Below are 23,066 nucleotides of genomic sequence, written 5' to 3'. Positions count from 1 at the left end.
TTCTGCATGAGCACGTGGTAACCATACATGTAATGGGAAAAGAGGTGTTTTAACAGCAAATGATAAAAAGAAAGCTAACCATAAAATTTTTTGACTTTCTGGATTAATATTAGATAATGAAATAACTGTAAAATCTGTACTTCCTACATTATAATAAATAACCATAATAGCTAATAACATAAATAATGAACCAGCTAATGTATATAAAAATAATAAGAATGAAGCTCGAATTCGTGTAATTGAACCACCCCAAATACCTACAACTAAGAACATTGGAATTAATACAGCTTCGAAGAAAATATAAAATAACATTAAATCTAATACTACAAAAACTGCAATTAATAATGTTTCCATTAATAAAAATGCAATATAATAATATTTATATCCAAATTCTAAATTATTCCAATTAGCTAATAAACATAATGGTGTAATAAATGTTGTTAATAATACAAAGTATAAACTAATTCCATCAATTCCAATATGTAAATGACAAAAATTTAATGTATTATATTCTTGTACAAATTGATATTGTAATGAACCTGAATCAAATCTTACCCATAAAAATAATGATAAAGTAAAATTAATTATTGCTGTAATTATTCTTCTTTGTTTAATTTGTGTTATATTATTTATTGGTAATATAATTAATCTACCAATAATAGGAATTAATAATAATCTTGTTAACATGTTTTTTTTTATTTTTTTATTATTTTTAAATACTAAATTGTTCCTTCTTTAAAATTATTATTTTTTTAAATATATATTAATATATTATTTAAACTATTTTAAGATTTTTTTTTACCTATTCGCTTTTACTTAGTTTATTGAATAATAAAAATGGGCGCTTGTAAGACAAAACGGAATTATTAGATTTTTGTGTATATATTTAATATATTTTTAATTAAGCTCCGAGGACTTGTTTTTCTATAATTTTGTTCCAAAATTATATAAAAAGCGGAGCGCGCAGGTAAAATAACCTTCATTTCATTAGCTGCGCGGACTTCTTTTTTGTCTAACAAAATGCGGAGCTAATTTTTCTTTGAGTATATTCATTTATCTTTTATTTCTTAACTTTTATAGAAACATACATATACGATATATAAATATAAATTAAATTCAAATTAATATTATTATAATAATAAGTTATTTTAAAATTAATGGAAAAGGCATGGGGACAGAAATAATAGTTAATATTATTATATAATAGATTATAGACTTTGCCCCACTGCACGCTAAATATTAAAATTTAAAAAATAATCTGATATTTTTTGGTATTTATTATAATATATATATTAAAATGGGCTGGCTAGGCGACTTTTTTATAATTTTGCAACAAAATTATATAAACAAGTTCGTAGCAGTTAAAAAACAGATAAATTATAATAACATTTCTCTTAAAAAGATAAAAAATTTCTGTCTTAGAAGTATAAAAAGTAATATGAGATATAATATATTATAAGAAATAAGCTTTAACCTTTAAAAGGATTAAAGGAGAGATACCCCTAATTGGTAAGGGAGCTGGCTGTAAACCAGTCAGATTTTTATCTATTGCAGGTTCAAGTCCTGCTCTCTTCAAGGTAAGACTAATTTAATGGTAAAATGCTTCATTGTGGTTGAAGTCACCTCAGTTCGATTCTGTGGTTTTACCCGAGGAAAAATAGTATTATTAATAAAATAAATATAAAAACTGAAAAATTATTTGTCCCATTTTTTAGTTATAAATATTAAAAAGTTATAGTTTAATAGAGTTTTTATAAAGATTAATAATATATATCCCTCTTTTCATTTCAAATAAAATAAAATTTTGAAATGAAAAGGATAAAATTTTTTAATAGTTAAAAGTAAATAGGAAGATCTGAAAATGTATAAAAATATAAAATGACAAGAGTTGTGGTAATTTAGAAAAAATAAAAGTAATAAATTTTTAAGAGTATTAACGCCTATGTTTTATTTAAGATATTTTTTTAATTATATTTAAATGATATTAATTAAAAAAAATTGAATAATAATAGTTATTAACTAAATACAGAAACCAGTTTATAGAAAATTTTTATCCTTAAATATAAATAATACAGCTGGAATAGTTTAATTGGTAAAACTTGCCTTTCATAGTGGCACAAAAAAGGTTCAAATCCTTTTTCCAGCTTAATAATAATATATATATATATATATATATTTCAAAATTAGAAATTTAAAAGTAAAAACTGAAAATATTTCAGTATAGAAAGATACTATTAAAAGTTTAAAGGCTATAATTAACTTATTTATATAATTATGAGAGCTAATATAATAATATTATTCTAATAGAGAATTGTGTTAAAGATGGATTTATTGATATTTATTTTTGAATTGAAGGTTATTTATAAAAATACATGAATATATTTAAGAAATTTAGAAGGAAGTTTATAAATTGAACCTCTAAAAGATGAATTAGACTAATTTATTATAAAACATGATCTAATTTCATATTCAATTAATATTAATAATAAACAATATATTATTTAATATCTTAAAAAAATTATATATTTTATATATATATATTATATATAGAACATAATTCAAATAAAGAATGGGAAAATGTATATAATAATATAACTCCTAAATAAAATATTATATATATTTTAATATTTGAATAGGATATTAAGAATAATCTAAATAAAGTAGCGAGAATTATATCTAATAATAATTACTTAAATAATAATTTTATTGAGAATTATTTTTTGATTAAGAAAATAGGAGTAGAGAGGGGAATGAGAGAATTAAATAGTTTTAACAGATCGTAAACATAATACAATAGGTCCTAACATAGCTAATAATAAAATAATACTTGCAATTAATAACCATAATGATCCATAAGTATAAAGACCTTGTCCAATAGCTTCAATTTGTAAGAATTGTGAAAATCTTTGATCAGGTGAAATATTAGCAAATGTTATATGTACAGATGAACCAATAGATGAACTATCAATACCTAAAAATAAACCATTAAGATAATGGAATAATGATAATGGTAATCCACCTGCTTCTTTATATGTATTTGGAATTAATGATAAGATTTCATAAAAAAATAATGAACCAACAATTAATCCTAAAGGTAAATTTTTAGTATATTCTCGACCAACTGAAACAATTTCTGTAATATTAATATTTAACATCATAACAACGAATAAGAATAAAATAGCAATAGCTCCAACATAAACAATTAAGTATGAAATACCAACGAATCCTACACCTAATAATAATAAATATCCAGCTGCATTAACAAAAACCGAAATTAAAAATAAAACTGAAATAACTGGATTTTTTGATGTAATTACTAAAATACCTGATAATAATACTCCAAATCCTAATAAATCTAATAAAAATGTATTCATATTTTATAATAATTATAATAATTTTTTAATTAGTAACTTTCTTTAGTATTTAAATTTTATGTTCTTTAACTTTTATAAGTTGTAAACGTGTAAGCAATAAATTGTAAACTAATAGGTAATACTTAAAATCTTTTTGTTTTAAGTTGATTTTTTATCTTAACTAGTCCCTAGAAAGAATTGAACTTTCTTCTTGATATTAACAGTATCCTGCTTTACCATTAAGCTATAGGGACATTTTTTATATATGAATAAATTATTTGAAAATATTTTTTTTCTTATTTTTTTTTTTTACTGAAGACAAAACGGAGCTTATTATATTTCATATTTATTTATTTCACACCTTAATCAGGTAAGCAGGACTTGAACCTGCAACCCCACACTCCCAAAGCATGTATTCTACCAATTGAACTATCACCTGTATTTTTTTTTTATATATTATTTTAGTCTTAAGACTTCGAGGCTTATATTTTATTTCTTATATATTAAAAGAATATAATGCTCCGCGCTCCGCTTTTTTATATAATTTTGGAACAAAATTATATAAAAACAAGTCCGTAGGACGCGGAGCTAATTTTATATTAGAAACACAATGTTATTTTATATTTATTCTTTTTTAGCATGTAAATTGTATAAATTTATATAGAGTTCTAATATATATTATGACATAATATTCATTTGGTAAAAATTTAATAAATGTATATTCTTGAAAATAAATATTATGTATTTTTTTTACTGTTAATATGTTAATATTCTTAAAATTAGTCTAGAAATAATAATTATTTAATACTATTTAATTTTATTTTTCTATTTTCTGCGCGCTCCGCATTTTTTCTATAATTTTATAGAAAATAAGTCCGCAGAGCAATATTTACTAATTTTTTAGTTAGCTGCGCGGCGCGCTCCGCTTTTTCTATAGTTTTGTTCCAAAATTATAGAAAGTCCGCGGTTATTTATATTAATACTTTAAAAAATAAATTATTTCTTTAATTGTTACGCAGCACAGAGCTAAAAATGCGCCTTTTGTCACGGAGTTAATAAACTTATATTCCTCAATCTTATCTCTTTATTTTTATTTCTTGGATAAATCTAGTTTTATATTGAATATATTGAAAAAATATTATAGATAAATTAAAATTATGGATTATTATATAGAAAATTATTACTGTTAATTGTTTTAATTTAAAAATCTTTAAATTATAATAACACTTGAAAACAAAAAAATTATATTTTAAATATGTAACTGAATAATTAATTTAATGTTAATTATCTCATTTGGATTAATATAGTATATATTGTTATCATTAATTAACCAATATATATTATAAAGAATAGAATCGTTTTTTATTTTTTTAATTCACTTTCTTTTTTCTTGTCTTGAATATTTTTATAAAATATAAATTAAATAAAAAAAAAATATAAAATATAAAATATAAAATATAAAATATAAAATATAAAATATAAAATATAAGTATATTATAAATAAAAATAAAACAGTATTTATAAAAATATTAAAGATTAGTCGCAGTTTAATATGTAATGATTTAATATTGGAGAAGTTTATAAATTTTCCCATTATAAATTCATGCAACATATTAATTTAGTATATCTTAGATATTAAAGGATTAAATATAAGGTTAAAATTTTATAAGTTTAGGCAAGTTATTAACTTTAAAATATATATTAATGTTATATTGCCCAGAAGGAGACTTGAACTTCTTCAACCGAATCTTCAGTTCGGTGCTCTACCAGTTGAGCTATCTGAGCTTTATTTTATACTCTTGAGTAAAATATAATTTTTCAATTATTCGAGAGTTTATATTATATATGTTTTATATTTATTTTAAAGTTAAAAATAGTATAATATAATGGAGAAAATGAGAATTGAACTCATACGGCTGTGTTGCAAACACAGAATACTACCTTTATATGATTCCCCCCCTTTCCTTTTATCTGTTATTCGTTTTTATTTTTTTTTCTTACTTTCTTCTCAAGATTTAAAATTTATGTAAAAATACAAAATTTAAAGTTTTTTAAAAATATTGCTCCGCGGACTTGTTTTCTATAATTTTGTTCGAAAATTTTAGAAAAAGCGGAGCGCGCAGCTAAACTATAATATAACTTTATTATAATAACTAAATTATAAAGAGTTATAAAAATATGAGTTTTTATAGTTCTGCTATTTTTATAAAAATTTCTTAGGACTTGTTTTTTAATTTTGTCTTACATAATAACAGCTTAGTGCAAAAAGGAATTAAAATCTTTAGGGGATTTTGTGTTGTTATTAAATTTAAGATTATTGATTTCCAGATTTGTTTTCTGTTGTTGCAATATCTGCTAATGTGTTTTCAATAATTCCTACTACTGGTACTAATACTAAGAACCATCCAAAATATAGAGCTGTTGCAATCATACCTAATGTAACATAAGGTTCTTCAGCGTGTTGTGATCCAAGATACATTAAGAAGAAGAAATCTCTTACGAATACCCAGAATGAGAATCGCATTAAAGGTCGGAATTGACTTCCTCGTACTCGACATGTATCAAGAATAGGCATAGCTAGAAGAATTAATAGAGACATAAGCATTCTAATAACTCCTATAAGTTTATTAGGAATAGATCGTAAAATAGCATAGTAAGGTAATAGATCTGTATATTTATAATCCAATTTTATAGTACATACTAGGAACCATATGTGGTTTAACTAGTTCTCGAAGTTTATTCATAGAATTTTCTATGATATAAATACGAGGTCCTGCTATGAATGGTACAATTTAATTTATATTTTTGTTCTAAGATAAAAATAAGTCGATTAACACTTTCTTAGGTTAAATCAAAATCATATGTATTTAAATGTAATCCTTTATTTTGTTTAGAGCCATCACATATAATCCAATGAGCTAAACTTACTCTTGTAAAGATATTAATAATATTTCTTTTTTTATCTGAAACATAAAATAGTTGATAATATGTATTAAAACAAGGTAATCTTATTGTAATAAATAAAATACTTCCTAAAATGGTATTATACCCTGAGCGTTTAAATGTTAGGGATGTAATTAGCTGTACAAAATTTTGAGAATATATTAAAAACATAACTAAAATACTCTTGTTTTTCTTCTTTATTTGATTGTCTAAATCCAAATCGAGTATTTTGATTTATAGAACGTTTTTGTAACCATTCATCACCTTTCCTACTAATACTTCTTTAATATACGGAGGAATTATAATTAAATCACATCTAGATTTAGTTAAACGTGGTACTACTATGAAAATAATAAGTACAGGAAAGAATATGTATTTAAAATTATATTATAAAATAATAAGACTATGTATTTTATATTTTTAATATATTTTGATTTTGATATTAAAAATATAACGTTAAATTTAGTCGTTGAATGTTTTATTTAAAACATTACTAGTAGTCATATCAAATATTTGTTAGCCTAAGCAAATTTGATTTTTCAGGGTTCTAGTAGTTTTTAACATTATATATATATAATATGAAAGGCATCTTTTATTTTTAACCATTCAGGTACAATTGAAGGAGGTGTTTGCATAGGATTAGCTGGAATATAATTGTCGGAATGACCCATTACATTAGGCATATAGAATACAATAATAGCTAATGCTAAGAAGAATAAGAAAATAGTAATAAGATCTTTGAACATGAAATATGGATGCATTGGAATACGGTCAACGTTTGAGCTAATTCCTAATGGGTTACCACTACCATTTACGTGCAGAGTTATCATATGTAATAATGCTAATGCAGCTAAAATGAAAGGTAATAAGTAATGTAGAGAGAAGAATCGGTTAAGTGTTGCATTGCTTACTGAGCATTTATGTTGGTAACCCCACGCCTTTTAATAAGGGTTCTCGTTACACGCATCAATTTGATTATATGATGATCGGACTATATCTTGATCTCCATTTAGTATTTTTCTGGCACTTTAAATTTAGTTGAATATCGTGAAGTATTGCGTAATTGTTTAAGCCATAATAAGTATTGTACTTTTTTATAGCCTTGTAATTTAATTGGAGCATTTTTTATAAATTTAACAACATTTTCCACTCTTCGTACACTTGATACTTTAAGTTTAGCACAATTTGTTTTATCAATATATACTTTTTGTGTTAAATTTAATTTTATTTTAATAGCTGTAATTACGTTCACTCTTCTTGTTTGAGCGATATCAAATGAAGCAATATTAGATGGGTGATTAGCTCTTTTATAAATACTAAAACAACCTTCTCTTTCGATAAATCCAATTAATCATCTTCTAAAGTAAGGTAATAAAGATAGGTCTTTTCTTCTTTTTAAAGAAATAACTTCTTCTGGTCGAACATAAGATTTTAAGTCAATTCTATAAATTACATTAGATAATAAGTTATGTTGTAGTCGTAGAAAATCTATTTGTTTTATTGATAACATAGGATATTTGTTAAAAATAGGTAAAATAATTTTCTTTAATTGTTCTTTTTTTCGGATTCGGAAAATTCTACTAATAGGATTACCTTCTTTATCTTTCCGAATAACTACGACACCTCTATTTAATATAGATTTAATTTTATATAATAACTTAATATCTCGTATGTGTAATTCAATGCCCATTTCATATTGAAGGTATCGACCATTTTTAGTAATACTAAACCAACCATCTCCTTCAATTAATCCAACTAAATAAGCTTCATACGTTAAGAGATCTTCTGCGTTAAGTCTCTGAGAAGCCAAATCAGAATATGAGTTGTTTTCATTTTCATTATTTTTGACCTCTGCTGATTGTCCACTCGTTTCTACGATTTTTACATTAGAATCTTTAGTAATTCCAAAGTACGTAGAAGCTAGTAACGTGGAGTTTCCAGCATCAAGCAGAATTTTTAATGTGATATCACTATCACATGGTTCAACAGTATTTAAACCACCCCATACGACAATAATATTATCAGTATATTAATTATATTTTTTAATTATTTCTAATTAATTTAGACTATCTTATTAAAGAATAAATATCTTAAATATCGATATAGTCTTTAATCAGATATTATCTGATACTGATTATCTTTTTAAAATTTAGATTTTTAGTAATAATTTTTTTATTTTGTTATTAAGTTTTAATAACAGTAGAACTCATATAAATTCTACGAAATCTGTTCCAATCCATGGAATAGCTGATAACATGTTAGTAATTACAGTAGCCTATATTGTTATATTTTTATATTTAATCGCTGAAATTTTTATAACTCTTGATCAAATATTTAATATTCAACTTTAGAGATTTTAAGAAGTAATATGTAAACTTTAAAATTTTTAAAGGTGCAAAAATAAAATTCAATAATTTACATTATTGTTCAGACTATATATTAGTATTTTACTAAATTTTATTAGCCGTTTAACGTTTTAAACGTTTCTGATTAAAATAATTACAAGAGAAATATTATTTTCAGAAATTATTTTTATTATATTTGGAGCACTTTTACCCCATAATGACATTTGTCCATAAGGTAATACATCAATTTATGTTATTTTTTATTATATCTAATATATATATATTAGATATAAAATTTTTCAATAATTTTTATTATTGTTCAGACTATATTATTTTTTATAGTCGTTAAACTTATATAAAGTTATTAATATAATAATGGGAACCATTACTTTTTTAATATTAAATATTATTTCTATTTCAATTTAGGTCGTATTATTATAACCTAGAAACGCAGTTCCTATCATTAATACTAAAATAATTACACCAATTGACCAAGGCCAAATTCGAGGTCTTTTATATGACCCGTAATACATACCTCGTCCAATATGTAAGTATACAAAAATGAAGAAGAATGAAGCTGTGTTAGCATGTAAATATCGAATCATCCATCCATAGTTAACATCACGCATAATATGTTCTACACTAATGAAAGCTAAATCAACATTAGGTGTATAATGCATGGCTAAAATAACTCCTGTAACAATTTGAATTCCTAAACATGTAGCTAATAATGATCCGAAATTCCAAGCATAACTTAAGTTAGATGGTTGAGGTGAATCAACAATATAACTATTAACAATACTTAATAATTTATTTGATTTTAATAGTCGCATAATAATAATTATTTTTTAATGATGATAATAAATATTAACATCCTAATATTCCTTTTTAATAGTATCTTTATATATTCAACAAGTTGAAACTTATAATTTATATGGCAGTTAAACGATGCTATCGCAATATTAAATAATAATTATATCTTATTTAATTATTATTTGGTTGATATAAAATGAAAATAAATCTTTTTTTTTTTAGTAAAAATTTTTAAGCCCAAGAAGATTCGAACTTCTGCTACACCGATATCAACAGTGTGTACTAACCAATTATACTATAGGCTTATTTAGTTTATCCATAAATTTTATACTTAATTTTATTTTAAGTTATTACTTATTTCTTATAAATAAATTATTTTATATAGTTATATATATATTTATAATATAAAACTTTTTCATTTTTTTCTTTTTAAGACTTTAATAAAATATTTAGCTGCGACTCCTACGGACTTGTTTTTCTATAATTTTGTTCAAAAATTATAGAAAAAGCGGAGCGCGCAGCTAATTATTTAAGCATACTACTAATAAAATTATACATTATATTCTTAACAAATAAGATATAGATTATCTATTTTAGAATCTTATTATAAAAATTATAAATGATAAATCATTTATAAGCCTTTTAAGAAATATATTAATTATATTAAGGGGATTTTATGAGAAAACAGAATTATTACCACAAGATAAAAATGTATTTTTAGAATAAGTCATAAAGTTTCATAAAACTCATGAATTATTTATACATATTATTCTTGTGAATCTAGCCATGTTAAATATTCATCTAATGAAACTGCTTCAATGGCAATAGGCATGAATCCGTGATATACTCCACATAATTCACTACATTGACCATAGAAAACACCTTCTCGTTGAATAAATACTGATGTTTGATTTAACCGACCCGGAGTACAATCAATTTTTAACCCTAATGATGGTACAGCAAAATCATGAATTACGTCCGCTCCTGTAACAACAAATCGAATATGTGTGTCTACAGGAACAACTACTCGATTATCTACATCTAGTAATCGTAATTGCCCGTCTCTTAAATCTGTATCAGGGATCATGTATGAATCAAATTCAATACTTTCATTGTTGTCATTTACAAAATCTGAATATTCATAAGACCAGTACCATTGGTGACCTACAGCTTTAATTGTCATAGATGGAGAAATAACTTCCTTTCTTTTTATTCTTTACTCTAATTTAGAGTAGCTAAATTACACTAAATAAAAAGCTTGGACTATATCATAGTCCTATAAATAGAGGACTTTTCACGTGTAGTCTCTGAGGATCCTACTCTTACATTGGCTATGTAATTTGGTTTCCTGCTGATTGCCCAACGCACCTTAAAAATTTAACGGTGCTCATATTATAGTTTTCACAAATACTTACTTAACTATGTACTTAATATATTTAATATATAAATGGAATTTTACACTTTTAAAATTTAAGCATATACTGATTTGTATATAATATAATGGGGTTTCCAGCATATAGTGAAATTTACATTTTATTATTACTAATAAATGGGACAAAGTTAATAAGTAATTCTTAATTACCTTCTAATTTATACATTATTGATGTATGGAAATGAGGTTTTACTAAACTCACAAAAATCGGCATAGATTTTCTTGTAATATAGATTGTAGGCCGGTTTTTATGGTTTTGTACGGTTACAACTAAATCAAATTGGTAATGCAACATCGCGGCTAACAGGTACGCTTCTTCAAAAGTAAAACCTTTAGTATGAAGATAAAAACCTGAGCGACTTCTTGTTGCAGCTCCATCATCCATAGCCCAATAAGCTAATGCAATTGAATCTAAATAAGCTAATAAATCTAAAGGGATTGTTTTTACCATTTTTTCTTCTACTTCAACATAAAACAATTTATATAGTTCTAATAATTGAAGACATGATCGAGTATGAATTTGGATACTTCTTAATGGTACACCATTACGTGTACTATAATTTAATCGGGGTAATTTCCCGCAATAATGTCCAATTACTGAAAAAACATGCCAAGCATATGAAAAACGTTTAGCAGTTTGAGTAAAAATAAAATAAGGAGTAATAGATGTTTTAGTCATACCTAGAGAAGCATCTCCAAGAATATGGCCTACAATTTGTGAAATTACTCGTTTTGGCATATGAACTATATTTCGTACAACATTAGTAAAGCGTAGATTTAAAGTTAAACTTACCCTATTTGAGTCTATTAAAACAATAGCTTTAGAATTTGATTTAAGTGTTTTAACCGAAATAAAAGCTATTTACATTAGAAGATCATTAAAAACTACAGGACTATCCATTAAGTAAAGAAGTTTGAATGATGGGAAAGCAATAGCAATTAAAACAAAAGCAGGTCTAACTGTCCAAATTAATTCAATAACTGTACCATGGTTAAGGTATTTATAAACAATAGGATTTTTATTATGACTGAAGTTATTTACAATAGAAACTATTGCATACGTAACTCCAATGAAAATAACAACTAAATAGAAGAAAATAGAATTATGTAATTCTGTAATACCTTCGAATGTAGGTGTTGCACCATCTTGGAAACCTAGTTGCCAAGGTTCTGGTGAATCACATCGAATAGGATTATTAATTAAAGATAATAAAGTAAACATTTTAAAAATTTTTAAATTATTCCTATGAAATAATATTCTTAAATTATTATAAATTTAATTTTTAGGATATATAAAAGATCATTATACTAGATCTGTTTTGCATTTATTAAATGATTTCAGATTATTTTTAATATATTGATTTAAACATTATATCGCTTATATAAGTAGTAATAAGAGATGAAAAGAATTAGAGTTTTACTATATCTTATTTTATATTATCTTATATAATCAGATACCATCTTATCTTATCTTATCTCATGTTATATTATTTCATAGGTTATTTCTTTATTTCAAATTTAATCTGGAAATAAGAGTTATTATTTTATTACCTTTAAAATACATATTCCTTTTTATTATAAAAAATATATGTTTATAAAATAGTCTTTCATTTATAATAAAAAATATCTTTTTATATAAGTTCTATATTCATATTAGAACTTGGGAATAAAAAAGAAATTAATATTAATTATTGCAAAAATAGTGGGAAAATAGAATTTTTATCTTTGTATCATAAAAGAAAGATAAAAATAACATATAGCTATTTTAAAAATAATTTTTATTTTTTAAGAACCTTCTAAAAGATAAAATTTTTAATATTTAAGTTTAAGTAAGACGTTTTTTGAATAATATAAATTATTCTACTTTTTACTTTTTTTTTTATTAAAATGTTAATAATCTATTAAAATTATAAAAAAAATTAGGCAGATAATTAAAATAAAAATTTTTATAATACAAAAACTTATAAAAAATGCATATTTTCAAATACTAATAACTTTAAAGTTTTATATAATTTTATTTTAAAATTATAAATATATACTAGTCATTTTTTTGTAATATAAAATAAAATAAGATGACATTATCTATTTTATTATTTATTATTAGTATTTTAGGTTTTATTTTAAATCGTAAAAATATTATTTTAATAATTATTTCAATTGAAATGATATTATTAGCTGTTACATTATTAGTTTTAATTAGTTCATATCAATTTGATGATATTATTGGACAAACTTATTCTGTATACATTATTGCTATTAGAGGTGCAGAAAGTGCTATTGGATTAGGTATTCTAGTAGCATATTACCGATTACGAGGTAACATTTCATTACGTACATAATGTATTTATCTATTCTTGCTCTTCCTTTATTTGGATCAGCTGTAGCTGGTTTATTAGGACGTAAAATTGGTGTAACTGGTGCTCATATTATTACTACAGGTGCTTTAATGTCTAGTGCATTTTTAGCTGTTGTAGCTTTTTATGAAGTAGCTTTATCTAATTCACCTGTTTCAATTGAATTATATAGTTGGATTGATTCTGAATTCTTATTAGTACAATGGGGATTCTTATTTGATAGCCTTACAGTTTCTATGTTATTACCTGTATTAATTGTATCTTCAATAGTACATATGTATTCTATTTCATATATAGCAGAAGATCCTCATAATCAACGTTTCTTCTCATATTTATCTATATTCACATTCTTCATGTTAATTCTTGTTGCAGGAGATAATTATCTTATCCTTTTTGTAGGTTGGGAGGGTATTGGTATTTCATCATATCTCTTAATTAATTTCTGGTTTACACGAATTCAAGCTAATAAATCTGGAATTAAAGCTTTAACAGTTAATCGAGTAGGTGATATGTTTTTATCTATTGGTTTCTTTGCTATTTTCTGGGTATTTGGTAATGTAGATTATGCAACAGTATTTAGTGTAGCACCTTTTATGAATGAAACAGCTATTACAATTATTGGTTTATTATTATTAGTTGGTGCTATGGCTAAGTCAGCTCAACTTGGACTTCATACTTGGTTACCAGATAGAATGGAAGGTCCTACTCCTGTATCTGCTCTTATTCATGCTGCAACTCTTGTAACAGCTGGAGTATACTTAATGTTACGATCATCTCCTATTATTGAATATGGTCCAACAGTATTAATTATTATTACTTGGGTTGGTGCATTAACAAGATTTGTAGCTGCAACAACAGGATTATTACAAAATGATATGAAACGAGTTATTGCTTATTCTACAATGTCTCAAATAGGTTACTTATTCATGGCAGTTGGTCTATCACAATATAATGTAGCATTATTCCATTTAGTAAATCATAGATTCTTCAAAAGATTATTATTCTTAGCTGCTGGTGCTGTTATTCATGGAATGGCAGATCAACAAGATTTACGACGACTTGGTGGTTTAGTAAATTTCTTACCTTTCACATATACAACTATTTTAATTGGTTCATTATCATTAATAGCTTTCCCTTTCTTAACAGGAATGTATTCTAAAGATTTAATTCTTGAATTAAGAGCTGGACAATATGAATTCTCAGGTACATTAGTATATTGGTTAGGAACATTATCAGCTATGTTAACTGCTTTTTATAGTATGCGATTAATTTCATTAGCATTCTTTACTGTACCTAATGCACCTAAAGGTGATTATCTACATGCACATGAAGCTCCAGGTATTATTATTATTCCATTAGTAGTTCTATCTATCTTTTCTATTGTATTTGGTTATGTTATGAAAGATGCTTTTGTTGGAATTGGTACAGATATGTTAAGTACAGCATTATTCCAATTACCTAATCATATTAATTTAGTAGAAGCTGAATTTGGTATTCCATTATTAATTAAACATTTACCTATGATTTTAACATTTGTTGGAGCTAGAAGAGCAATTTTCATGTATCATGTAATTCCTAATTTTACTATTTCATTAACAGATAGTAAATTAGGAAAAAATATTTATAAATTCTTAAATGCTAAATGGTATTTTGACAGTATTTATAATGGTTATGTAATTAACGGTGGATTAAAAAGAGGTCATAGTATTTCTAAAGTAATTGATCGAGGAATTATTGAATTAGTTGGTCCATGGGGATTAAGTAATGCATTATCTAATACAAGTAAAAATATTGCAAGTTATGATACAGGTATTATTACTAGTTATGCATTATATATTATCCTTGGATTAATTTCATTCTTATTTTTACTATTTGCTCCTGTATTTTTAGGAAAAGTAGTTGGAGATATTGGATTAATTTTTGTATTCTTAACAGCTTTAATTATTCTTCCTACAATTACTTCTACACGTAATACATAATAAAGTCTTAGTACTTTAAATTATTAATTAGCTACGCGCTCGTGGTGCTAAAATTTATTAGTTCAATAATGAATATTATTAATATATAAAGTGTAAAAACCCCTAAAAGGTGCTATATTAAATGTTTTTAATGTTTAATAGAATGCTTATTCTATTTTTAATAATTACTTTTAGTCGAAATAATTTTTGATATAGATGGAATTTAAATAATGTGAAATTATAAAGATTTTTAGCTCCTACAATGCTAGGGATTATATTTTTATCTCTAATTAAAAAATATAAGTAACAACAAAACATAGATATTATAAAATAATACTATTATTATATATTATAAGATGTATATATGTATATTAGGTAAATAGAATGAGTCGAGAAAATTTAGGTAAAAGAATATGTTTATTTTTTCCGTTAAAAATTTAAATATATAAAAAATTAATAATATGAAAAGAGAAAAATACTAATAAAAAATAAAATATTAATGAAAAATAAAGAAGTTTTATAAGAACATATAAATATACATATGTACACCCGATGGCTACTTTCTACAAATGCTAAGGATATTGGAACCTTATATCTAATATATGCTATTTTTATGGCATTAGTAGGTACAGGATTATCAGTATTAATTCGATTAGAATTATCTGCTCCTGGAAACCAAATTCTAGCAGGAAATCACCAACTGTACAATGTTATTATTACAGCACATGGTTTAATTATGCTTTTATTTGCAGTTGTACCTAGAATGGCTGGTTTTGGTAATTATATGGTACCTGTATTAATTGGGGCTCCTGATATAGCTTTCCCTCGATTAAATAATATTTCATTCTGGATTTTAATTCCTGCAACTGTTCTATTATTAGGATCTCTATTCGTAGAACAAGGAGCTGGTACAGGATGGACATTATATATGCCATTATCTGGTATCCAATCTCATTCTGGTGGATCAGTTGATTTAGCAATTTTCGCTGTACATTTATCTGGTATGTCATCAATGCTTGGTGCAATTAACATTACAACAACTATTCTGAATATGCGAGCTCCAGGTATGTCATTACATAAAATGCCATTATTCGTATGGGCTATGTTATTCCAAAGTATTGTTATTTTAATGGCATTACCTGTTTTAGCTGGTATGATTGTGCCAGCTTTAAATCTGGCTGTATGCTGGGAAACCCTAAAGCTCGAAGTACTCGTAAATAGAGTGACAATCTTTGCAGATGTAACAATGGGTAATCAGCAGGTAACCTTTGAAGGTTATAACCTCTTAGGGAACCTCAACGACTGTGCGCCAGAACTATCAATTTATAAAGAAACCATGATATCTATAGTAGGTTTTGGTTCATATTTAGCTGGTCTTATTGAAGGAGATGGTACTATTGTAGTACCTAAACAAGAACGATCAGCTAAAGGTATTTTAAATTATCCTAGTGTACAAATTGTTTTCCAATTAAAGGATTTTCCATTATGTCAATTTGTCCAAAAAATAATTGGTCATGGTACTATTCATAAAAAGAAACAAAGTGCTAGGTATATTTTAACAATTAATAATATTAATGGTCTAATTATTTTAGTTAATTTAATTAACGGAAAAATACGTGGACCTAAATATAATCAATTAATTCTTCTTATTCAATATCTTAATAATAAAAAATTTTTAAATATTATACCTTTAGGTATTGACACTACTTCATTAAGAGTAAATAGTTGGTTAACTGGTTTCATTGAAGCTGATGGTAGTTTCCAAGTACGAACTAGTTTAACTTCTAAATATCCTCGTATTGCTTTAAGTTTTGAATTATCGCAAAGTCAAATTACACATTATAGTTTTAGTATGTTATCTATTATAACATTAATTGCTGATTTTATCAAAGTTAAAGTTAATGAAGTACGTTTAAATTCAAAATATCCACAATATCGTGTACGTACAAGTAGTTTAAGAACTAATTTAAATCTAAAAATATATTTAGATAAATATCCTTTAAAGGGAACTAAATATTTAGATTATAAAGATTGGTCTAGTGTTTTAAGATTTTTTGAAAAAGGTACACATATAGAAAATTTAGAAGAAATTGTTAAAATTAAATCAGGTATGAATCAAAAACGAACTATTTATAATTGGGATCATTTACAATAAACTAAGATGGTAAGATCCAGTCTCAACTTTGTATGAAAGTGCAAGAGAATCCTCCTTTACATTATTTGTATTGAATATATTTATATTTATATAAATATATATAGATCTAGAGTCTGAGGATCAAGATATTATAAATGGCAATTACAATGATTCTTACAGATCGTAATTTCAACACATCATTCTTCGACCCTGCAGGTGGAGGAGATCCTGTTCTATACGAACATCTATTTTGGTTCTTCGGTCATCCAGAAGTATACTTAATTATTATTCCAGGTTTCGGAATAATTTCACATGTAATTTCAGCATTCTCAGGTAAACCTGTATTCGGTTACTTAGGGATGGTTTATGCTATTGCATCTATTGGTGTATTAGGATTCATTGTATGGTCTCATCATATGTATGCAGTAGGATTAGATGTAGATACACGAGCTTACTTCACAGCTGCTACAATGATTATTGCTGTTCCAACAGGTATTAAAGTATTCTCATGGCTGAGAACATGTTACGGAGGTTCAGTACGATACACAGCATCTATGCTATTCAGATTAGGTTTTGTATTCTTATTCACAATTGGTGGGTTAACAGGAGTAGTATTAGCAAATGCATCTATGGATGTAGCCATGCATGATACATATTACGTTGTTGCTCATTTCCATTATGTATTATCTATGGGAGCTGTATTCTCTCTATTCTCAGGATTCTATTACTGGAGACCAAAAATTTTCGGTCGAATGTATAGCGAACCATTAGCTCAAATTCAATTCTGGTCATTATTCATTGGTGTAAATACTACTTTCATGCCTCAACATTTCTTAGGATTAGCAGGTATGCCACGTCGAATTCCTGATTATCCTGATGCATTTGAAGGATGGAATTTCGTTTCATCAATTGGATCATTAATTTCAGTAGTTTCAATGATGTTATTCTTAGTAGTAATTTATGATATGTTAAGAAATCAACCAGAAGCTAAAGGTAACCCATGGTCAGTTCCAGCTTTCTTCATGAGTACTCCTTCATTCGAAAATGAATCAACAGCTACAACAACATTAGAATGGGGATTACCAAGTCCTACACCATATCATGCATTTAACATGTTACCAGTGCAATCATAATAACATTGTACAATTATAAGATTATTATAATAAATTAATAATCTATAATAATATATTAAACTTATTGGAAAACAAAAAGAATATGAATATTTTATATAAATTATTAAGCTATGTACTAGAAGTAAAAAACAGAAAGTTATAGAAAATGAGAAATTATAATAAATGGAGAAAATACAAAAATTATTAAATTTAATAAAAATATTTATTCGGTAATATTAACATTTTTATAATTAATGGTTTGTTTATATAAAAAATGAATATTATAAATTAACAACTATATTAAATTTTATTTTATATTTTATGTTAATTAATATTGTAGTTTTAGATTAATTATAAAAAATTTTAAATAAAAAATGATTTATAATTTAATTAATGTACTAGCAGTATTGGTACCTATTTTATTAAGAGTAGCCTTTATAACAATTATTGAACGTAAATTAATGGGATCTATGCAACGACGAGTTGGTCCTAATACAGTAGGTATTTATGGTATTTTACAACCGTTCGCAGATGCTTTAAAATTAGTAGTTAAAGAAACTATTGTACCAGCACATGCTACAAAAAGTTTATTTTACTTAGCACCTATTATTACATTAATGTTCAGACTTTTAGGTTGGGCTGTTATTCCTTTTGGAGCTGGATTAACTATTTCAGATTTTCCATTAGGTATTTTATATACATTAGCTATTTCATCTATTGGTATTTATGGAGTATTATTTGCCGGATGGTCTGCTAATTCTAAATATGCATTCTTAGGATCATTACGATCAACAGCTCAAATAATTTCTTATGAATTAGTTTTAAGTTCAACTATTTTAACAGTTATTTTATTAAGTGGTTCATTTAATATTACTTCTATTATTGAATCTCAAGAATCTATTTGGTATGCTATTCCATTATTACCAGTATTTGTTATTTTCTTAGTATCTATGTTAGCTGAAACAAATCGTACTCCTTTCGATCTTCCTGAAGCTGAATCAGAACTTGTAAGAGGTTTCTTTACAGAACATAGTGGTATGATTTTCGTATTTTTCTTCTTAGGTGAATATTGTAGTATTGTATTAATGTCTACATTAGCAGGTATTTTATTCTTAGGGGGATATAATTTACCTGAATTATTTGTAAATGATACATTTATTAATTTACAATGTATTATTCTAGGATTAAAAGCTTGTTTATTTATATTCTTCTTCGTTTGGACACGTAGAACATTACCGCGATTACGATATGATCAATTAATGGTGTTCTGTTGGACAGATATGTTACCATTAGCTATTGCTTTTGTAATTCTAGTGCCTTCTATTTTAATTGCATTCGATATCTCACCAATTTCATTATAAATACTCAAATAATTTAAGTTTAAACTTAAATTACAAAGAGAGGTAAAACACTCTTATATCCGTAAATTTTAACAAAACATAAAAATGTTGGCATAAGCAGCAGCTTTAGCTCTGCGCGCTCCGCACGGCTTATAAAACTTATTACAAATTTTAACATCTAAATCCCCTAAAAATAAAAATAATATTATTCATTTTATTAATAAAATAACCCCCGAAGGGGTGAATAAATTGAATACTGTAAGAATCAAACTAATATAAATAGTTAGTTACGTTATCATTAATTAAATAATAAGTCGATAATACTAAAAATTAAATAAAATTTGCTCCGCGGAGTTATTTTTATAAAATAAAAATAAGTCAGTAGAGCTAAAGCCTTTTAATAGTTTTGTATAAATATTTTTCTTTTGGTTTAATTAAAAATATTAAAGGGAAGGGGAGGTAATTGTAATAAAAATTAAAGTTAAAATTAAAGTTTAAAATTATTAAACCCTTTAATAACTACTTTTATAAAAATTGTCCAAATCCTTTAATGATAAAAATAAAAATTCAAGAAAATATAAGACAAAACTTTATATTATTTTGTTGTTCTTAATTACTTTTTCTTTTTAGGTATTATATTTTATATATCATATTTTTTCACCGAATTAAAATATTTTTAAATTTTATTCGGAAAAGCTCTACAAACAACTAAAAAAATAAAATTAATATTCTATATTTCAATAAGTTAGTGTTTTTATTTTTATTTATTAAAAATATTTAATATTATTTAAGAGAATGAATTAATATATTCTCCTTTTTTAATTAAAAATCTCATTTCATTCAATTTTTAATTAAAACGGAGACAATATATTGTATTATATAATAATATAATGGTAAATAAGAATATAAATGATAATAATATTATGGTAAATAAGAATATAAATGAGAATAATAATATTGTAGATAAGAGTATAAATGGCTCCGAGGACTTGTTTTTTCTATAATTTTGTACAAAATTATAGAAAAAAGCGGAGCGCGCAGCAAATAAAAATATAATAGATAAGAATAAGAATAATATGGTAGATAAAAAATAAATAATAATAATAATAAGTACAATTATTATATTTTATAAGAACTTAAAAATTAAATAATATATACTATATAGAGAAGTGGTTAATAGATTTTTATAATAGCTTGGCGCTGCTACGGACTTGTTTTTTTATAATTTAATAAAAAATTATAAAAAAAGCGGAGCTCGCGGCTGAAAGGGGGAAAAGCTCAGGGTTGCTACGGACTTATTTTTTCTATAATTTTGCAAGAAAATTATAGAAAAAAGCGGAGCGGGTAGTTATAAAAATTTTTAATAGCAAATAATTTTATTTAAAAAAGTTTTAATATATACTTAGAGATACTTTATATGTTGTATATAATGGAGGTATGAGGAGTTAAAAAGTAAATTTAAATACTAAATGAGTAGAAAAATAATAAAGTAGAGTAAGTATTATTACTTTTTTTTAGGTAGAGAATATTAAGATATTAATTCTATAATATATTATAATTCTGTTTAGGGTTATTGTTTATTTTGGCATAATGAATATATATTCAGTATAATATTTCAAGATAAAATTAATTAGGGAGACAAATTTAATTTTTGATTTTTAAATAAATGAAAAATGAGAACTAAAATATAGCTCCGCGTTTGTCTTACAAACTAAAAAAATTTATTAACAGGGACCGGGGGTTATATCTTAATAAATTTATGCAGAGCTAAAAAATCCTTATTTATTTTATATTCTAAATATAAATGGTATAAACATATATAAATTATTCTGTAGTAGAGCGTAAGATCAAAGAAGAAAAAAACAGAGACTTTTTCTAATTTAATTTTATAAAATTATAGGAACAAGTCCGTGAAGTAATTAATTTATTTTTAAAATGAGCTCCGAGGACTTGTTATAATTTTGTTCCAAAATTATATAAAAAAGCGGAGCGCGGAGATAAATAAAGAAAAGATCAGTAAAATATCTATAAATATAATTTTAAATAAAATAATTTAATTTAGGTACATATATATACATACATATATATGTATTATAAAAAACATAGCTCCGATTAAGGAAAATTATATAAAAAAGCGGAGCGCCGCGCAGCTAAAATAAAAATAAAACTAGGAATGAAAGGATATAAAAGTAGTAAACATTTTATTTTATATGTTAAAAATAAATAAATAAATATTTTACTATATTACAATGTTCATTAAAAAGGAGGACAAAAAAATAAATAAAAAAGATGCCACAATTATTACCATTTTATTTTGTAAATCAAATTAGATTTGCTTTAGTTGGTCTATTTATTGTAACATATGTAATGTCAGCTTATATCTTACCTTACTTTGTACAATTATTAGTATCACGTGTTTATATTACTAAATTATAATTAATTAATAAAAATGGGGAAAAATAAACCCCTAAAGAAAAAGAGATAAAAATGGGAAATAAAGAATATATTATTATATCTTTCTAAGTATAAGTAGAAGGAATTAAAAAATAGAAATAAAGAAATAAAAAATTATTAGATAATAAAAAATAAAGAAGGATTAATAGCCAAGTCTGGTTTAAGGCGTTGTATTTGAACTACAATAATGTGATAAGCATTCAGAGGTTCGAATCCTCTTTAATCCGGAAAAGGATATATAATAATAAAAAACAAGAAGTAAATAAAAAATATATTATAAGAAATACATATAAATAAAAAATAAGAATTATGTTAAAAAACATATAATAAGATTATAAAAAATAATTGAAACTTTTTAAAAAGAAAGAAAAAGATAATATAAGTATTTGATTATGGTACATCCAGATGGGTATCTAGGTATTTAACACATGCAAGTCTAATGATTAATTAGTTAATTATGGCGTACGGGTCAGGAAAAGTTGAGATAATGCCTAAGAGATCATAGAAATAATGAATAATAAAAAATGGAAAATATCTGCTCTTAGATTTATTCAATTCCTAATAGGTAGTTGGTGAGATTAAAAGCTTAACAAGCCAATAATGGGTAATGTAAAATGAAAGTTTTGTACATGACATTGGAAATGAAAAAGTCCAAAGTATCTATCGATGCGCAGCAGTGAAGAATATTGGTCAATGCACTAAAGTGTGAACCAGTAACCTAGATTCAATAAATTTATAAAAAAAATTCATTGATAACATATTTTAAATAATGATTAAAATATGTATAAGTCCTGTCTAATATTTGTGCCAGCAGAAGCGGTTATACAG

The 23,066-nt window shown here is 24.7% G+C and overlaps 7 non-coding genes across 7 annotated transcripts; 3 read left to right on the top strand and 4 right to left on the bottom strand.

Moving 5' to 3' along the window:
- Positions 1 to 1,577: 1,577 nt before the first annotated feature.
- On the top strand, positions 1,578 to 1,648 carry EHS24_005579. Its single transcript has one exon. It is a non-coding gene; the product is annotated as a tRNA-His (tRNA).
- A 426-nt stretch (positions 1,649 to 2,074) lies between these two features.
- Positions 2,075 to 2,146, top strand: EHS24_005578. Its single transcript has one exon. It is a non-coding gene; the product is annotated as a tRNA-Met (tRNA).
- A 1,390-nt stretch (positions 2,147 to 3,536) lies between these two features.
- Positions 3,537 to 3,607, bottom strand: EHS24_005577. The gene has a single exon. It is a non-coding gene; the product is annotated as a tRNA-Asn (tRNA).
- Positions 3,608 to 3,719: 112 nt separating this feature from the next.
- On the bottom strand, positions 3,720 to 3,792 carry EHS24_005576. Its single transcript has one exon. It is a non-coding gene; the product is annotated as a tRNA-Pro (tRNA).
- A 1,274-nt stretch (positions 3,793 to 5,066) lies between these two features.
- On the bottom strand, positions 5,067 to 5,138 carry EHS24_005575. Its single transcript has one exon. It is a non-coding gene; the product is annotated as a tRNA-Phe (tRNA).
- Positions 5,139 to 9,686: 4,548 nt separating this feature from the next.
- Positions 9,687 to 9,759, bottom strand: EHS24_005574. Its single transcript has one exon. It is a non-coding gene; the product is annotated as a tRNA-Ile (tRNA).
- Positions 9,760 to 22,377: 12,618 nt separating this feature from the next.
- On the top strand, positions 22,378 to 22,465 carry EHS24_005573. The gene has a single exon. It is a non-coding gene; the product is annotated as a tRNA-Ser (tRNA).
- Positions 22,466 to 23,066: the final 601 nt, after the last annotated feature.

Source organism: Apiotrichum porosum (genome assembly GCF_003942205.1).
Source record: "Apiotrichum porosum strain DSM 27194 chromosome Unknown scaffold_25, whole genome shotgun sequence".
Taxonomy (NCBI): Eukaryota; Fungi; Basidiomycota; class Tremellomycetes; order Trichosporonales; family Trichosporonaceae; genus Apiotrichum; species Apiotrichum porosum.
This window is presented reverse-complemented; position numbering and strand designations above follow the sequence as displayed.